At 39.4% G+C, this 19743-nt stretch overlaps 1 protein-coding gene across 1 annotated transcript in view; it reads right to left on the reverse strand.

Moving 5' to 3' along the window:
* Nucleotides 1–608, reverse strand: part of Adam23 (ADAM metallopeptidase domain 23) — a 227888-nt gene extending 227280 nt beyond the window's left edge. Inside the window, exon 1 of the mRNA XM_087206243.1 lies at nucleotides 472–608. The gene's annotated coding sequence lies outside the window, so the exon portion shown is untranslated. The remainder of the gene's footprint in view (nucleotides 1–471) is intronic.
* Between the last annotated feature and the right edge of the window lie 19135 nt (nucleotides 609–19743).

A 19743-nucleotide genomic window follows, 5' to 3' on the forward strand; every position in this document is an offset into this window, starting at 1 on the left:
CCAAACTCCCTTCTATTATCAGGTTTTGTCTCATCCCATGTGGAGAAACAGGAGATTTAAAAGGTCGGTAAATATCTGGACTTGTTCTTCCTGTCCACTGTCATGGGAATCTCCAGCCCAAAATCATCTACAGAGAAGTCTGCTTTCAGACAAGCCCTCTGCCCTTGAAATCAATTCGTAACCCACAACATTTTGTTCTGTCTCATTACCCTCAGGATTTGCCTGGCCTGCACACATCTTCATTGCTTGGCTCTAATGGAAGGAATAGGCAATTCCAATCAAACTGCAATTAAAGCAAGGAAGAAAAGAAAAGTTATTCTTGGCTCTTAGTAAGCCTCCATCCACCCATTGTCACCTAGGACCTCCCAGAGGGCAGCAGGGCTCATGGGTCTAACAGCTCGTGACTTCATCATCTTTACTTTATGGGAAATCAGTTTTCCTAAAAAGGTAATCAAGAAGAGAAAACCTTACCAAATGAGCTAAAAAGAAATTCTTCACCAGGAACCACTTTTAACCTTGTTTTCATTGCGGAGACAGCTCTATGCCCAAGCACAGAAGCCTCAGCCATGTTCTTAGACCTGACCAATCCTCTAGGAGCAGCCAACCTCTTAGTGGGTGGAGTAATGGCCGAGGGAAGCAGGATGGGAGCGCCCCCATGTGGTAGAAGCTTTCCACTAACCTTGATGGGGCTAATGGCCTTTGGCCCACTCGCTGGGGTTTCTCAGGTGTATGCCCATTCACTTATCTTCTTTGTATAGAAGTTTTTTGCAGTGCTTCTGGAGTCATGTTTTGTGATAAAAGTTCTTGTCTTATAACATTGATTGTGTTATGATGTGATTGTGGCCAGTGTTAGCTCAGAATCTCTTCTCAATGATAGTACAATCTGCTTATTCCTGCTTTTGTCAACCCACATTACACTTCTCATGTGAACTAATTTTACAAAAGTCCCTCCACCCAGGGAGCTGTGTTACAACTAATTTAGTAGTACTGTATCTGACTTTCCCAACAGTCTGTGACCCAAGAGAGAAACAACTCTAATGTATGCCACTCACCCCAGGGCAGTCCTTAGAAGAGGCCATCCAGCCCTACGAATAAGAACAAAATAAACCCTTATGGGTTGGGTGCTCGTCCCTCACCTCCACATCTTACAAACACGGAACACAACCCCTCAGCCTCAGCTTGTGGTATTCCCTCCTCCTCTGTCTTAGGAACTCCTTCCAGATACAGAGCAAGCCTTGAACTTATGGGTTCCTGTTGCTGCTGCAGCACATCCTGCCATCCCCAAGAAAATATCCTTTCTATGGAAAAGTAAAATGACTGAAATTAAAAGGAAATCACAGCTGGAGAACATTCTGCACTTATATATGATAAAGCATTTATATAAACTATCTGCCTGATTGATAAATAAAGATTGTTCCCAGAAGAAGGAATACTAATGGGCAACAAATATTGGAAACACTTCACTTTTTAAAGATATACAAATTAAAACAATGTAATACCTTTGATCTATGGCATTAATAAAGATGTTTTTACATGCTTGTATACCAAATGTATTCACAGTAAAACTGGTACTAGAAAATTGGCTTTTGAAACAATTTAGAAAAATAGTACTAGAAGCCATAAAAATTCATACCCGTTCACTTCTCAGATTGATGCTAAGAGATACACTTCTCCGATTGATGCTACAACATACAACAAGGAAAAAGTTTTATGCACAAAGATTTTTATTGAAATATTATGCTAGAAACAACCTAAATAATCAATATTAAGAGATCAGTTACTACCAGGTGTTTTTTTTTTATCTTAATGGTTCTCACTTCTGGTCACATTAGACCCACTCAGAATGTTCTATTTTTCACAATAATGATGGCCAATCCTCATATCAGAACAGCTGGATCAAATCTGTAGGACAAGCTGGGCACGGTGATGCATGCCTGTAATCCCTGCACTCTGGGAGACTGAAGCAGGAGGACTGCAAGTTCAAGCCCAGCCTGGGCAACTTAACAACTTAGCTAGACCCTGCCTCAAGATTTAAAACTTTTTAAAAGGGCCGGGTATGTAACTGAGTGTGAAGGCCCTGGGATCAATCCCCAGAATATAAATAAAGTCTAGTGTGTAGAAAAAAAGATCTCTGGATGTGGGACCTGGACACACTTTTTGTTTTTCTTTTTCTTTTTTGGTTCCAGAGATCGAACTCGGGTCCTTGCACTTGCGCAGCAGGGCGCGAAACCACTGAGCTAAACCCCTGGCCCTGGACATGTGTTTTTTAAAACTCTCCAAGTGATTCTCATGGGCACCTAGGGTTGAGACCGACTAACCTAAGAAAAATACAATAGATTGTTACGCAGGAGAATATTATACAGGCAATAAAACTTTCAAAGTTTGAAAAAATTTTCATTTTGAAACAGCTCTAAATCTACCAAAAATTTGCAAGGAAGATTGGCACAAAGAACTCTCATATACCTGTCATCCAGAGACTGTTCGAGTTTAGCTAATTGGCACAGAAATACTCCTTTAACCAACAGAGTCAATGGAAGATTTCACATTGTTCCTAGTTGTAACTTTTTTGACTTTCATGACATTAACTTTTTAAGATTATAGGACATTCAATAAATAAATAAATAAATAAATAGATTATAGGACATTCAGCTGGGTGTAGTGGCACATCCTGGCACTTGAGTGGTTATCCCAGCACTGGAGAAGCTGGGACAGGAGGATCTCTGTGAGTTCAAGGCCAGCCTGGGCTACGTGGTGAGTTCACTGAAGTCTGAACTACATAGTGAGACCCTGTTTTTAAAAAAAACAACACTAGAGGACATTCATTTTTGGAGAAATTCTCTCAATGTGGGGATGTCAGGGTCCTCAACCAATGGTCAACTTTGTAATCAGGCCTAACTCTTGTCTGCACCATGGATTTGTTAGATTTTCTCCTAATTAGACTTAGGTAATGTATTTTTAGCTGGAATATCCCAGATGTTGTATGTTTTTCATTGCCACTATTGGGAGGAACACAGCATTTTTGATATTTGACAGCTGACAGCTCTCACTCTCTACAGCCCTCTCTTTCCCTGCTGCCTTACATCTGGCAGCTGATAAGAAGGCCTGTGTGTTCCTTCTGTGGTACAGGTGGAAAGTTCAAACCACAGGAGCCCTGGCCCACACCAAGGAGCCTCCAGTCTGGCTCCACCTCATGAACCATGTTAAAATCCAAAGCCCATCGCTGCCCTTGCTTTCTCAGGCCTTTTCAGACCTGGTGGTCCCCTGTCCTACTCCCCCAGGAAAGCAGCAATATGTGAGTAACAAATCTCACCTACCCCTTGGTGTGTGTGTGTGGCATCATTTGTCCTAATCTCTGAACTGGTTTTGGTAAGCAATATGGTTTAGATACAGAATTTCCCCCCAAACTCTCATGTGTTCACAGGCAGTGAGCTTTTGGAAAGTGGTGGGATCGTGGAGGTGCTCGTATAACTGACTTTGTGTTAGGAGGTGGGCCTGGTTGGAAGTGGGTCACTGGGTGCGTGACCTGGAAGGACACGTCTCCCTCCTGATCCTCTCTTCTCTCTCTCTGCAGCTCCTCTCTGGGCCTGGCCCTACTACCATGCTGTTTCTGCCTTGGAGCCTGCATCTGAATCTACAATGCAAAAAAACCTCTCCTTCTTTAACTTGTGGGAATCAGGGTATTGGGTCTCAGCAAAGAAAATGACTAAGACAGTAGGGGAAGGGAACTCCATCTCACATGTACATAAGTTCATACTCCAAAGGGTGGGAAGCTACATCAAGTGTAAAGCACTTACCTAGCATAAGCAAGGCCCTGGGTTCAATCCCCAGAACCACATTTTTCAAAATGGGAGGGTGGGGGATAAATATTCATTACTGTAAATACTAACTCCACTTGGTCAAGACATTGTATGCCAGAATTCTAAAACTGTGAAGTCATGTTTCCCCTGTTTTAATCAATAAATATTTTGCAGAAAAATAATCTGAGTCTATGAAAATCTCATTCTTCACCCCACTTTTCCCCACTACTTTGGGTATCCATTAAAATTAATTACTGTGACTGTTGCCAAACAGAAATGTTTTTGTATCTTTAGTCCTTCTGCATTTATTAGTTGGCATTCTGCAGTAAACAAAATTTCTCTTGTCTTCCCTCTTATTTACCCATTTATTCTTTTACTTCTCTCAGTGTGGAACCACATGTTCATATTTTATTCTGTGGTTTATATCTGTAACTATCATTTATTTTGATTCTTAAATTACCAGATTCAGGCAATTTATTCCTCTTTAAAATGGCATCTGAGGGCTTTTGCTAGCCATTATTGTTTTAAGATTTCTTTGCTTTCTAGCTCAAAAGATATTCAGGTACATCTTGTACTTTGCCTGGCTCAACCCTGGTATCAGCTATTTATCCAAGAAGCCCTGATTCCTTTTAGGGATAAGCGAGAGCAAGAAGTCGATATCTTGATTTCTAAGTGTGCTTCTTATAACTGGAGTGTGACAGAGTTAGGATATATATGCATGTATACACACAAACACACACACACAGTCTCTATATATTTCTGTACCTACGTGACATAAAAACCCTATGTTCAAACCAGTACCACAAATTCCAGTGCAAGAATATAGATTATTCTTATTTGCTTTGCTTTTTCTCTGTAATTCTACTGAACTCCAACAATGACAGGACTGGCTTCTATTATCTAAATCCCCTGAAAAATCTATTTCTAGCCAAAACCCTCATATAACCTGCCTCTACAAGCTGCCTAATTTGGTTGGATCTGCCTAATGGTTTTGTTTCATAGCTTTATTGAGCTATAATTGATATACATTAAACTGTTTATATTTAACTGCACAATTCAGCACACATAGTACAGGTAGCACACTGGAGCAATGGGGCCACTCCCCCTCCATCCACCTGAGTTTAAGCAACACCCCAGGGCCAATCCTCCTTCCTTTGTCCTAAAATAGTGATGGTGAATCTTTTAGAGCTTTCAATGATACCTTGCCAAGGGCTGGGGATTTAGCTCAGTGGTGCCACCGCCTGCCTAGCAAGCGCAAGGTCCTGAATTCAATCCCCACTATCAAAAAACAAGAGAAGCAGAAATAAAAGTAACAAGGACCCAGGAGATTTCTAAAGCTCCAAGTCAGAGCATATGTGTGTTACATCTTCTGGCCTGACCTTCACTAACCTTTTCCCTGCTGTAATCTGGTTAAAGGTTCCTACATGTGGGGCCAGGGCTTCAGCCTCAGTGGTTTTGCCGCCTGCCGCGCAAGTGCAAGGACCTGAGTTCGATCCCCGGTACCAAAAAAACAAAACAAAACAAAAAGGGTTCCTACATATGCTGCACCTCCGCACCTCATGTATGATGAAATCAAATCAGAGTAAACTCTGGGAGCAACATTTGTACTGTGGTGCCCCTGAGAGGACTGCACACCCTGTCAATCATCTTATCGCTCTTGTCCAGAGAGCCAATGAGAGGCCCCCAGAGAGGGGCTCACATCTTTTAAAATCCAAAAGCCTGATTTATCTGTATACTTATTTTCCTGCCACCCCCATCACCACTTTTCTGTTCATGCACCTTTTTGTTTTTGTTGGCATAGACCTGCCCTGAGCACAATTTCCCATTAATTTCAATAAATGTAGCTACTTTTTCTTTTACCATTGAATGCACTTGCAATTCTTTGCTCATCATACACAAGAACCTGGAATCTATCTCTCAAATGCATCACAGGTATATACCCATATATACCCATAAAACCATCAACACATTCAAGGTAATTCACCTTAGAAACTTTTGTTTGTGTGTGTGTGTGTGTGTGTGTGTGTGTGTGTGTGTGTGTGTGTGCGCGTATTGGGCCTGTTAATGAAGATTGAATCCAGGGTCTGGTCAATGCCAGGCAAGTATTCTACCATTGAGTTACATCCCCACCCCTTTTTTTCATGCAAGGTCTCACTAAGTTGCTCAGGTTGGCTTAGAGCCTTCAATCCTCCTGCCTCAGCCTCCCAAGTGCTGGGATTATAGGCATGCACCGCCACACCTGGCTCTATTCTTGAGTTTTGACAGTTCTTTTGTACTGAATCTTTTGTCAGGTATGTTTTGAAAACATGTTCTCCTAATCTGTGGCTTCCCTTTTGATTTTCTCACACTGTCTTATGAAGTATAAAATACTTAATTTTGGTGAAGTCCAAATAATTGACTTTCCTTTCATATTTCTTGCTTTTTATGGTACATTTTTAAAACTTTGCCAAGACTGCTAAGATATTCTTCTATGTTTTCCTCTAAAAGTTGTACAGTTTTAGCACTTACATTTCAGGTTATGATTCATTTCAAGTGTACTTTCAAATACGATATGAACTGAGGGTTTTTATTTGTTTTCTTTTGTTTTGTCTTGCAATCTGATTTTTCCAGCACCCTTTGTTGATAGACTTTCTTTCTCTCGATGAATTGCCTCAGCATCTTTGTCAAAAATCAATCAACTCATGTATGGGTATACTTCTGAACTCTGTTTTCTTGGCTTATTTTTTCTGAATATACGCTGACACTGTACTGTGGACCTGGTCCAAATATCCCAGGATTTTATGTACAACAAAGAAAGAATTGGCAAGTGTACACACAGTAGTAGGTAGTAAGCAGCTACATTTCTTGAAGATCATGTGAAACTGTGTTCAGAGCAAGTCTGTGATGACAAAAGATCCAGCACAGACCAAGAAAGCTGCTGGAGTAACAGAAAAGGCAGAGCACATGGCGGCACGTGAATAGAGCATGTGCAGCAGCACATGGATAAAAGCAGGCCTTTGGAATGTAAAGGTCAGGCAGCTCCTCTTAGGTGCCTCCCCCTGAATCTCTAGGTGTCAATGACAGGACAGGGTGCTACATAATCTCGGGTACTCTCAACATGCATGCTCATCCCAGAATTCACTCTGATCTTAATATGTGACATGTAGTGCATATTTATGAAACAGTAATGAGGTAGGAGTAGTGTAGAGGTGACCAGAAGGCCAGGCTAGGAGATCCAGAGTGCATGTTCTCTCTCCCAGAGCAACAGAGATCTCCTGGAGTTTTGTTGTTTTATTTTCTACTCCTTTCAGGACAATGGAATCAGGAAAAACTGTACAATGCTGTTTAGAATTAAATGTGTGGAAAAGAGTGACTACTTCAGCTCCATTGTTTCTAACTCAACTAATACTACAGTTTTAATTATTGTATCTTTATAATGTATTGAAATCAGCCTCCATGCTTTCTTCTCTAATCCAGGTACTTTGTATTGCCATGTAAATCTGAAAATCAGATTATCAATTTGTTAAAAATCCATTGGGATTCTGATTTTTTTAATGGTATAGCAATTTGGAGAGAACCGGCATCTTAACAAAAATCTATTAATTCAGAAATATGGAATATCTCTCCATACGGTTCTCTCAGTATTTTAAAAATAATTTTCAGGGCAAAAACCAAGCACATCTTTTGCTAAATTTATCACTAAAGGGCTGGGGGTATGACTCATGATATGTTATTCTTGCATGTTGTTGGATTCAATTTACTAAAATTTTAAGAATGTTTGCATCTATATTCATGAGGTATGCTGATCTATAGTTTTCTTTTCTTATAATATCTTTTATTTCAAAGTCACAGTAATTTTGGCCTCAAAATAAGTTGTGAATCATACCCTCCACTTCAATTTTCTGGTATCATCAATTTTCATGAAGAATTGGTATCATCTCTTCCTTAAATCCTTGGTAGTCTTGACCAGTGAAGCATCTGAGCCTGCAGTTTTCTTTATAAAAGGGTTTTAAATTATAATAAAGGCTTATTAATGCTGTTAACTATTTATATTTTTTGTGGACCAAGTTTGGATAGTTTGGGTCATTCAAGAAAATCCATTTCATCCAAGTTGAATTTATTGTCATAAAGTTGGTTACAGTATTCCTTTATCACACTTCTATTGTCTGTAGAGTCAGTGATATCACTTGTCATGCATGCTTTTGGTAATTTGTGTCTTCTTTATTTTTTTTTCCTGATCAGCCTGACTAGAGGTTTATTTATCTTATCAGTATTCTTGGGGAACCAACTTTTTTGTCTTGGTACCGGGGACTGAACTCGGGTCCTTGCGCTTGCACAGCAGGCGGCGAAACCACTGAGCTAAATCCCTGGCCCTGGGGAGCCAACTTTTGAGTTCACCCATTTTTCTCTGCTATTTGCTTCTTTTCAATTTAACTGATTTATTGTTATTTCTTTCTCCTGCTTACCTTACGAATATTTTGGTCTTCTTCACTTACCTCTGAAGTTCCTGCAGAAGACAAGTTCTTCATCACTGAACTGGCTAATGAAAACTGGAGAGTTCAGGAGTCTACAAAGAAACTACAGGAGCAGCCACTGTCTCAGGAGCATAAGGGAAGCAAACAGATAGGGGATGATGTGAGCTACAGAATGGCTGCTGTCTTGTTCTGCCCTCCAAATCACCCTCAGTGATCCCTCCTGTGGTCCAGTCTAACAGGAGACATACATGAAAGGGAATTACAGGAAATGTAGTCCAGTCTAGCCAAGTCAACTCATTAAGAAGCCCTCACAAACCTACTCCTTTCTTCATATTGAAAGTTCTTTATGTTCCTTGTTGCTAAAACAGAAATACCCAACACCCACAGGTTAAAGAAGGAAAGGTTTGTTTTAGCTCACAGTTTGTAGAGGTTTTGGGCCATAGTCAACTGGTTCCAAGGCAGAGTGCACAGCAGAGGTGACATCACAGAGGAGAAACAGTTCAGGGCAGGGCAGGGCAGGCAGGAGGCAGGAGCAATGAGCCTTCCTTTCCCTTTTATCCCATTCAGGCTACAAAAGCCAACTGGTTGGTGTCATCTACACCCAGGGGAGGAGGCTTCCATTATCTACACCCAGAGCTATGTTAAACCAACCAGTGAACTGATTTAGTTATGACACAGCCTTAATCCGTATTCATACACCCTAGATCCAGCCACCTCTGAAAAGCCCCACCTATGAGCACATAAGGCTTTGGTGGGACATCTAGATACAAGCCATAACAACATATAGTTGAGCCTTGCTTCTTTTTTGCCGGGGGGGGGGTACCGGGGATCAAACTTGGTTCCTTGTGCTTACGCAGCAGGTGGCGAAACCACTGAGCTAAATCCCTGGCCCCAAGCCTTGCTTCTTTTTAATCTAATCTGTCTGCTTTTCACTGAGGAGTTCAAAACGTTTACATTTAATGTAATTATTGATATCTTTGCATTTACATCTACCATTTCTTTGGGGATTTTTTTCAAGGGGTTCCATCTATTCTTTGTCCTCTTCTTTCTTTTACTTCCTTCTTGTAATTGAGCGTGACTCTGTTTTATGTCTCTTGTTAGTTTAGTAGTCATAAGTCCTTTTATTGTTTTCCTTATTGTTTACTTTTGGGTTTAAATTACACATCTTTAATTTACCACAGTCCATACGCAATATTATACCACTTTTTGTTTGTTTGGTTTTTTGGTACTAGGGATCGAACTCGGGTCCTTGTGCTTGCAGAGCAGGCGGGGGAACCACTGAGCTAAATCCTCAGCCCTATACCACTTTATTTTTTACAAGTAAAACCTACAACAGTACACTTCCACTTCCCCCATCCTTGTCCTCAAGCTTTTGTTGCTATATATTTTGTTTCTCTAGATATTATAAAGTTCACTATACATTATTTCCTTTTCTTTAAACAATCAATAATGTCTTAAAGATTTTTTGTTTTGTTTTGTTTGTTTTTGAAGACAAGCTCTCACTATGTTGTCCCGGCTAGCCTCAAACTTGTGGTGATCCTCCTGCTTCATCCTCCAGAGTTCTGGGATTATAAGCATCCACCACTACACCTGGCTATATTGAAATTTTTTAAATAAGAAAAGAGGATATTTACATTTATGCACATATTTACCATTCCTGATGCTTTTCATTGATTTGTATAAATACCATCAGATATTATTTTTCTTCTGCCTAAGAATGTCTCCTAATGATTAGCCTTTCAGCTTTTAATATCTGAAAAAGTACTTCACCTTTATTTTATCACCCTTTTAAGTAGCTTTATTAAAATATAGTTCCAGTCCCATAAGATCCACTGCTTTAGAATGTATGTTTCAACGTTTTAGCATATTCATAGGACTATGCATCGATTGCCACATTTTGCCTTCTGTAAAAGAAAACTCAGCCCCATTTAACTGTACCTAATGCTCCACTCTCAGCACCCAGCTACTATGAGTCGACTTTCTGTCATTATGGGCTTGCTCATTCTGGATATTTCGCATAAGTGGAATCACAAAACATGTAATTCTTTTCTACAGTCTTCTTTCACTTAGCATATTTTAGGATTTCTCCATGTTGTAGCACGTACTATTACATCACTTTTTTTATTATCAATTAAGATTCCATTGTACGGGTACATAATATTTTACTTATCCATTCATCAACTGATAAATATTTAGATGGTCACTCTTTCCTTTTTCATGCATATAAGCTCCCACATTGCGCAGGTTGGCCTTAAACTATGGGCCCAAGTGATCTTCCTGGCTCAGCCTCCCAGGTAGCTGGGACTACAAGCACATGCCACTGTACCTAGAACCACTTTTTAATTATTATGAAGAACGATGATATGAACATTTGTGTAAAGTTTTGTGTGACTATATTTTTGTTTCTCTTGAGTGGAATTGTGTGTCATAGATATTGTGTATACAATTCACTTCTTTTTGATGAAAGATATGTTTAGTTGTCATAGAATGCTATGTTGATGGGAGTTTTTTTTTCTTCAAGTACTATTAGAAAGTATTTTTTTCTAGGGAGAAGTCTATGATAATTCTTTGCTATTATTCCTATGTATCTTTTTTCTCAGGCTGCTTTTATGTGCTTCATGTTTGTTGGTTGATTGGTTGGTTGGTTGGTTGGTTTTGTTTTTGCTTTTTCCAGCAATTTGATTGTGATGTGACAGTGTAGTTATCTTTTGTTTCTTTTTTTTTTTTTTTTTGGTACCAGGGATCAAACTCAGGTCCTCGCTCTTGCACAGCAGGCATCAAAACCACTGAGCTAAATCCCCGGCCCTATCTTTTGTTTCTTATGTTTGGAATTTGTCAGGTTTCTTGGATCTCTGTTGTTAGAGATTTTATCAAATTTGGAAAGTTTTGGCTGTTATTTCATGAAATATTTTTCATCTGCCTTCTCACTGCCTTTTAGTAGTATTTGGCTGTTTGACTTTGTCCCAAGCTCACTGAGGCTATGCTCACTTCCTTCAATGTCTTTATTTCATCTTGAATACTTTCCATCACTATTTCTTTAAGTACACTACTCTTTCTGCAGTGACTAAATTGCCTTGTTCATTTCATTCCATGTATTTTTATTTCTGTCACTGCCTTTTTCATTTTTAATTTCCCTACAAGTTTTATTTGCTTTAAAAAAATATCTTTTCTGTTTCTCCTTAACAAATTCATGCTCTAATCTACCTTCTTGGACGTAAGAAGTATAATTATGATATGTTTCAATGTCCTTGTCTATAAATTCTCACTTTTATTATTTCTGAGTGTTTCTATTGATTGATTTGTTTTCATTATCACTGATATTTTCCTGCTTCTTTGCATATATGTAATATTTATGTTGGATCCCAGACATCATTAACTTTACCTTGTTGAGTGCTGGATTTTTTTCTGTATTTCTATAAATATTCTTTTTTTTAAGAGTAGAAAGAATTTATTGAGAGAAGGATAGCTTTTGTCTAAAAGAGACAGAAGTGAACTGGAAAGTTCTACAAATATTCTTAACCTTGGTTCTCGAATACAAGTTGCTTGGCAACTGACCTTTTAAGGATTGCCCTCACATTTGTTCTAGGCAGCACCTTAGCAGTTTTAACATCAAACTAATTTATCCCATTTTTAGTCTTCTGAATATGCTATGTGGCATCTATAATATGAGGTCTATCCACTCCGCCTGGTAAATTATGGACTCCTCCAAGCCCCAGGTGAACTTCAGTGATATTTCCTTGAAGTTATTTTGGGTAGCTCTTCCCCAAATCTGACTGGTTTTCTCAGCTTCGCTCGCTGTTCAGTACATGGGTGAAATCTGAAACCAGATGCCATTCAGACCCTCAGGGCTTCTTCCTGAGCAGGCTCCTTTGTTCCTGGGCAGAAGCTCTCCTACCATGGCCTTCTAGGAAGACCCATACCCTATAATGCCATCTTTTCCAAAGCAGGAGCCTCCTTAATGAGATTTGATGTGGGAAAGGAGGGATATTTTAATGCATCTTTAAAATAGCTTACATCTTTAAAAGAAAAGAATGGAGGGCCAGGGATTTAGCTCAGTGGTTCTGCCTCCTGCCTTGCAAGCATAAGGTCCCGAGTTCAATCTCTGATACCAAAACACTCCCCCAAGAAACAAAACCAAAAAAAAAAAGAAAAGAAGAGAATGGAAAGAAAGAGAGGTTTAAAAAAGAAAAAAAAATTACATATAAATTTTTAATGACATTAGGTATACATAATGATCACGTTCATCATAGGGAATTTGTACCTGTACATGATATATCTTGGTTCTTATTTTTTTCCCATTTGCTTCCCTCCCTTCAACCCCTACACCCCTCCTCATTTACAAAAGCTTTGTTTCCATTGTTTCCTTCTTTTCTCATTTTTTTCTTTCCCTTCTTTCCTTTCCCCTGCCCCCCTTCCCTACTTTCCATTCCCATTTGAATACTTTCTTCCCATTTCACAATGTTATTATACATTTTGGTCCTCATTTACACTTTCAGTTTCTCACACCAGAGAAACAATGTGGTATTTACACATGAGTGTCCAATTTATTTCACTTAAGAGTATGGTCTCGGGCTGGGGATTTAGCTTAGTGGTTTCCCCGCCTGCTGCGCCAGCACAAGGACCCAAGTTTGATCCCTGATACCAAAAAAAGAAAGAGTATGGTCTCAAGGTACATCCATTTAGCTATGAATGTCTCAAGTTTATGTTTCTTTATGACTGAGTAGTACTTCATTTTATAAAAGAACCATCTTCATTTGTTCACAAGTTGATGGGCATTTGGGCTGTTTCCAAGATTTACCTATTACAAACTGTGCTGCTACACACATGTGTATTGTGTGTTTATGAAGTTCATGTGGTTTCTTTTGCCATTGATCTCCAATTTAATTGCACTATGGTATGATAATATGCATGAGATAACTTTATTTCCTTTGCATTTACTTAAGTATGTTCTATGAGCTAGCATGTGGTCTATTTTAGATAATGTCCCTTGTGCAGCTGAGAAGAATGTATATTCTGATGTTGTGGGGTATAATACTATGTAGACATCTATTAAGTTCATTTGTTCAACAGTTTGCTTCAGGCCCAGGGATTTAGCTCCGTGGTTCCGCTGCCTCCCTTACAAGTGCAAAGTCCCAAGTTTGATCCCTGGTACCAAAAAAAAAAGTTTGCTTCAGTTCTAATACTTCATTGCTGAATTTTTGTCTAGTTGATCTGTCTATTTGTGACAGTGGTATATTGCGGTCTCCCACTACAACTGTATTAGTGCTTATTTGACTTTTCATGTTTGTTAATATTTGTTTTATATACTTGGGTGCACTGCTATTTGGTGCATATATATTTATAATTATCTCTTCCTCTTGGATTGTTCCCTTTACAAGGATGTAGTGACCTTCTTTGTCTCTCTTAATTAGTCTTGACTTAAAATCCATTTTGTCTGCAAATAGAATAGCTACCCTTGCTTTTTTTCTGGGTTCCTGTCATATGGAATATTATTTTCTTTGTTGTTTTTTTTTTTTTGGTACTGGGGATCGAACTCGGGTCCTTGCACTTACGCAGCAGGCAGCAAAACCACTGAGCTAAATCCCCGGCCCTGGAGTATTATATTCCATACTTTGACTTTCAGTCTATGTATTTCTTTTTGAATTAAATGTGTTTCTTGTATGCAGCATATTGTTAGATCTTGCTCCTTGATCCATTCTGCCAGTCTATTTCTTTTGATTGGTGAATTGAGACCATTAACATTGGTGGTTATAACTGATATGTATTGACTTATCCTTGTCATGATATTGTCCTGTTGTTGGCTCCCTTCCCCCTCTCCCTTTAATTTCTTGCTTTGCAATGATGGGTTCATTCTGTTGGGGTTCATGGAGTTGTAATCTTCATTATCACTTTCTAGAATATCCTTCAGAACATTTTGGAGAGCTACTTTGGCATTCATGAAGTTCCTCAGGTGTTCTTTGTTATGGAAGTATCTTATTTCTCCATCAATTTTGAAAGATAGTTTTGCAGGATACATCAATCTGGGTTGGGGTTGTTTTATTTTAGGGCTTGAAATACTTCACTCCAGGCTCTCCTTGACTTGAGGGTTTGTGTTGAAAGGTCTGCTGTGATTCTTAATAGGTCTCCCACCACCTCAGCAGCTATTATGTATAGTAGCTGCCCTCTTTCTATGGTGCCTTGTCCCTTCCCCTGTGTGATGTCATGCCAAGATGATTGCTCCCACCAAAGAACAAACTCTTCTTCCCAGCATGCCCATTCCCACCTAGAGAGTAACCTAATACTCGCTCACCTCCTACCACCTAGTGACATCACCAGCTCCTCCATTCCCTAGTCACTACCTCAGTCAACCCCGCCTCAGCCCCTACAAACCCCACCCCAGTCTCTATAAAAGACTCTCCCTGCCCCAGCCATGCTGCTTTTGTCTCTCCTTTGTTCAGAGACAGCCTGGCAGATCTATTCCCCTAATAAAGACTTGCTGTGGCCTGGTCTGGTCTTGGTCTTCGGCCCTTTTACCTGACATTTTTGATGGGCTTTCCTTTATATTTGTTGCGGTTTGTTTTTATCTCTCACCATTTTTAATATTTTGTTCTTGTGTTGGATTTCTGGAATCTTGACTATTATATTCCTAGGTGTAGTTTTTTTTTTATGATGGCTAATGGGAATTCTACATGCCTTGCTTATCTGTATGTCTAATTATTTTTCCCTGTTTGGGAAGTTTTCTGCAATTACTTCGGTGAACAGTTTATTTATGTCTTTTGCAATAACTCCTGTTTTTTTCATTGACTCCACTCAATCTTAAGTCATTCTTCTTTGCATCATCTAGCAGCTGTTGTATTGATTTCTCATGGTCCCTTGCTATTTTTAAGAAATCTTTCTTTTTGTGTTCACTAACCACAATCCTGTCTTTTATAACAGATAGTCTATTCTCACATTCTCTCATTCTACTGAGGATACTTTCAATGGAATTTTTAATCTCATGGATACCTGCTTGGATATGTTTCATATATTCCATTTCTTTCCTACGCCAGGCATTCATGGTTTCCATCATTTTCCTGAGCTCTTCTGTTCTTTTATCTGTATCTGCTCTAGAGTTACTAATCATGTCTTTCATATGGTCATCATTTCTGTAGTTATCTGAGAAATTATTTCTGATTTGTTTTTTTCTGGAGCCTCCTTCATTTGCTTTGATATTTCCACTGTTAGCACTTCAGAGAGTCCAAGTGGATGACTTTTGGATTGTTCTACTTCATTACCTCCTGACTTTGCCTTTGGTGAGCTTGAAGTCTGGATTTGCATCTTGTTTAAGTATCTTCTCATTTTCATTTTTTTGCTGTTTTTCTTTTTGGTTTAATTCCTGGATTGATACTTGTAGATTGCTTATAGTGAGTATCTTTATTGCTAGTATTTAGAATCCTTAGGAAATAACTACTTCTCAGAGGTATCTTCCAGGTATATCTGGCTTTTGGGTTTTGAATCTGTTTCAAGATCCTACCTCTTCAATTTATTGGGAATGAAAAGTTGCTGCCTAGTTGGTCTAGCCCCTGGTTCTTTGGCACTGGCCTATCATATTTTAATGACCCTTAGGCAATCTTAGTCTTGGTATGCCAGGAAGAACAATTGTTTAGAACAATTGTGTCACCTTGGCTAAAGCAATACAATCATCATTCACAATAGCATTAAACATAGCCTAGAAAATGACAAACTCTGGTAACTATTAATTTACCACCTTTAACTGTATGAACTAGATTTGTGGTTATATAACAAAATGTAAAACAAACCAGAAAAGTGTTTGCAGTAAATAAGCCCTCAATATAGTGAATTAACCCTCTGGGAAGAAAATTTAAAAAGGAGTTTGGGGAAAATAAAGAAATAGAAGAAGAAAAAATTAGAAATAAGGCTAGAGGACAGAGGAAGATCATGCAAACTTTGAGAAACTGGTAAAGAAGAAAGGAGGGAAAGAGAGAAGAAAGAAATAAAGACAAGAATAGAAAGACAACAACAACCACAAGAAAAGTAGAAACCATGTTCACACTCTTATAAAAATAAGAACAATCAAGAAAACAAAACAGAACAAAAACAAGAAAGAAGAGAAATGGAAAAAAAAGAAAGAAAAACAAATGTCCACTTCAAGGGATGTCTCTGCTGTCACTGGTAGACAATGTGGGCAGCATAAAGATCTGAGTTGATTAACCCCAGCATGCCAGTTGTAGCTTTATGACAGGGTAGTGGATAATCCCAGCAAGCCTGTACCTTTAGTTCCACTGAAGTTCAGGCTGATTTCTGGCTTTGAGGCTGAAGGTGGACCTGTGGAGTCTCCAACAGTCTGTTCATCCTCCACTGGCTCAAACTGAGCTCCCTGACCTCTTGTAGGTTTGAACTCCCACATTGGCACTGGAAGTCACTAGATGGAGCTGCCCACAGCCATTCTGAGTTCTAAACTTGGTTGCCCCCTCTCCAAGATGGCTACCAGCCAATGGTTCTCTCTTGAGGGCCACCGAACCCCAACAACTCACCAATCACTGCAGTCCACTGCATCCACCACTGTGCTCCACTGGTGTGTTTCTCCATGGAGGTCTCTGGGGTCACCAGTAATCACTGCAGGTTCAAGTTGCTCTTCCCCTGGAGCGAGTCTGGGCTCAGATAGGAGGTGCTGCCTGTTACCTTTATTAGGGACTCTCTCTCTCTCTCTCTTCACTCTCCCCATGGGCTTCAATTCTGGCTTCAGGTCCTTTGTGGCTCCTGAAGACCCACTTCCCTCCTTCTTCTCTTCCTCATATTGCTTTATTCCAATGCCTGGACATGAACCTCAAAGAGGCCCTCTCTTTGCTACTCATCACTCTGCCATCTTCTCATCTCTCTCCAGGGTTAATTTTTAAGAAACAAAATTATACATACAATATGGCCTCAAGTATGAAAAAAAAGGAAAGAAGCACAAATTTGGACCAAAACTGAGAAAGCTATTAACAACATACCCCTCAAGTCCAGTACATTTATTATTTCAGTTTTTCTGCACTTTCCAACATTTAAAAAATAATCTTAGGTAGCATGTTTATAATGAATGGGAGAAAAAACAACTTAGATAAACTAGATTCACCTTAAAATAAGAAGAAAAATGAGGCAGAAAAAAAGATAACAAAATGCCCTAAATTTTGTGATTTATTTTAAGCAGGTTTCTGTTAGTTTTCATACTACAAGTAGAAATTCTACTTACCAAAATGTCACCACCCACCATGACCACTACTAAAATATAGACCTTAAGAATCCAATAAACTGGGCCGGGGATTTAGCTCAGTGGTTCCACCACCTGCCTCGCAAGCACAAGGTCCTAAGCTCGATCCCCAGTACCAAAAAAAAAAAAAAAAAGAATCCAATGAACTAGTGACCTGAAGTCTTCAAGGGTAGTCAGTGGCCATGGACCCTCTGGAATTTGATATGGGTACCAGAAATCTGGCTTTGCCTGGGTTCTTTATTTAATGTTTTGCTGCTACAAATAAGTTTTCTGAGTGGATGTTGAACTTTCCACTAATATTTAAAGTCGATAAAATTCAATGAAAAACAAAAAGTTATTTTAAATAATCCAAAGAACTAATGTGTATGGGGAGATACACATAAAAACCTAATTTTTTGCCAGACTTGTGTGTCACATGCTCACTACCACACTTCTCTTCCATGTAAGTACATGCAGTTTTTAGTACATATATTTTTATGTAAGTCAATATTTGTAGGATTTAAAGAGACTCTGTGTAAAAATAGTTGATCTGAGGGAACATAAATAAAATAAAAATCATCTTTCCCCAAAAATGTAAACACTTTGCTTCTTTGTTCATTGATTCCCTAGTAAAATTCAGTGTTTCTTCTTCTATGCAAACCTTGTATGTACTATGGCTAACTCAATTTTCTATTTTCCTGTTCATACATATTAAAGGACTCAATGACATAATCAACTTTGCTTTTCACTGGGTTGCTTAGAGCTTTTTTTAAAAAAGCACAAATACCCACAGCTGTTCTAGGCAATCACGCAGCTCTTTGGGAAGAAAATACAGATATAGAGACAGGTGGCTCTATTCTAAGTACAACATTCAAAATCAAGGGTACAGGGATTCCAGCTGTGTTTCCAGGAGAAAACAGCAGATTCCTAGGATTTCTATGCAAAATGCAGTTGCATGTGGACACCCATGATCAAGGCAGTAGCTGCTCGTGAGTCTTGAATCTCCTGGAAGTTGACTGACTGATATCCAAAGTCTTCCACTATGAATATACCTCAGGGCTTCTGATTGTTTAGTGGAATAGTTCAGCAGTCCAGAAAGGGGACAGTTGGCAGCATGCCGTCAAGTGGTGAGGTTGGTACACAACACATCGGTAGGTCTACCTGCTATTCTGAGAGCTGGCCTGATGGTAATAAATTGACATCCTGGATACAATTCAGCAAAGTCATGGAAACAAAGCAAGGAATGCTAATAGCCCACATGGATTTGGAAGAGAATAACTAAGTGAGTGATATGGTCTGATGCTATCTTTAAAATATAGAACTGATGGGGCCGGCGATTTAGCTCAGTGATTCCACCACCTCCCTCGCAAGCAGAAGGACCCGAGTTTGATACCTGGTTCCAAAAAAAAAAAGCAAATAAAATATAGAACTGAGCACCCAACCTGATCAAAGCTTCTGACTACCACCAAAAGAATGTGAGATCATAGAGGTCATGTTTACTGTTTCAAACACTGGCTGCCCTAACTGCCCCTAGAGTTTGCCTTACATCTCTTTGAATCTCAGCACTCCTGCACAACTGTCTTCAGCTTTATTCACTTCTCTGATTTCTGATATATTGTAGAGTTGGACTAGAAGTCCCTCCAACTCTTAACACTATGATCCACCAACCTGGCCAAGTCAACTTTCTTCCAAATAGTGAGACAATCAAACAGGAGTTCAAATCTCTACCCAGTTTCACCACCTTACATCACCATAATGCCATTTCAAAGTAATCTGGGAAGAAGAGGAAGATGGCAGAGTAGAAATCTGCAGCAAAGTTCAGCCTTGCTGAGACCTAGAACCCAGATATAGGGAAAACTATAACTTGGAAAAAAAATGGGAAGAGGTAGATTTCCAGAAATTGGGAAGAACCCGACAGGAAAAGTGGAAGCTGCAGAGGAATTGGAGAGATAGAACAAGCACAGAGAAAGAATGAAGCAGTCCAGAAGCTTACCCAAGAAGGAAAGTCTGCTTCCACAGACACCAAGGAAGCCCCCAGGCTGGTGGTACTGGTCATAGGAAAGGACCACAACTGTTCCAAAGCAGTGTGGAGTTTTGTGCCAAGGCCACTCCTTCCTCACACCAGGCATCAGCCAGATTTCAAAACTGTAGATACTAGAGAGAAACCATTCATTTGAAAATACAGAGAAGGGAAATGGTATAATGGCGAGCAGCAAAGAAACAGTCTCTCCAATATTTGGATGAAAAGTCCAGCATGAGGAAGTAACTGCTTGAGCTAAAGCTG

The sequence above is a fragment of the Heterocephalus glaber genome, unplaced genomic scaffold (genome assembly GCF_053883595.1).
Source record: "Heterocephalus glaber isolate CG9 unplaced genomic scaffold, H.glaber_assembly_v1.0 deba00000621, whole genome shotgun sequence".
In the NCBI taxonomy this organism is placed as follows: Eukaryota; Metazoa; Chordata; class Mammalia; order Rodentia; family Bathyergidae; genus Heterocephalus; species Heterocephalus glaber.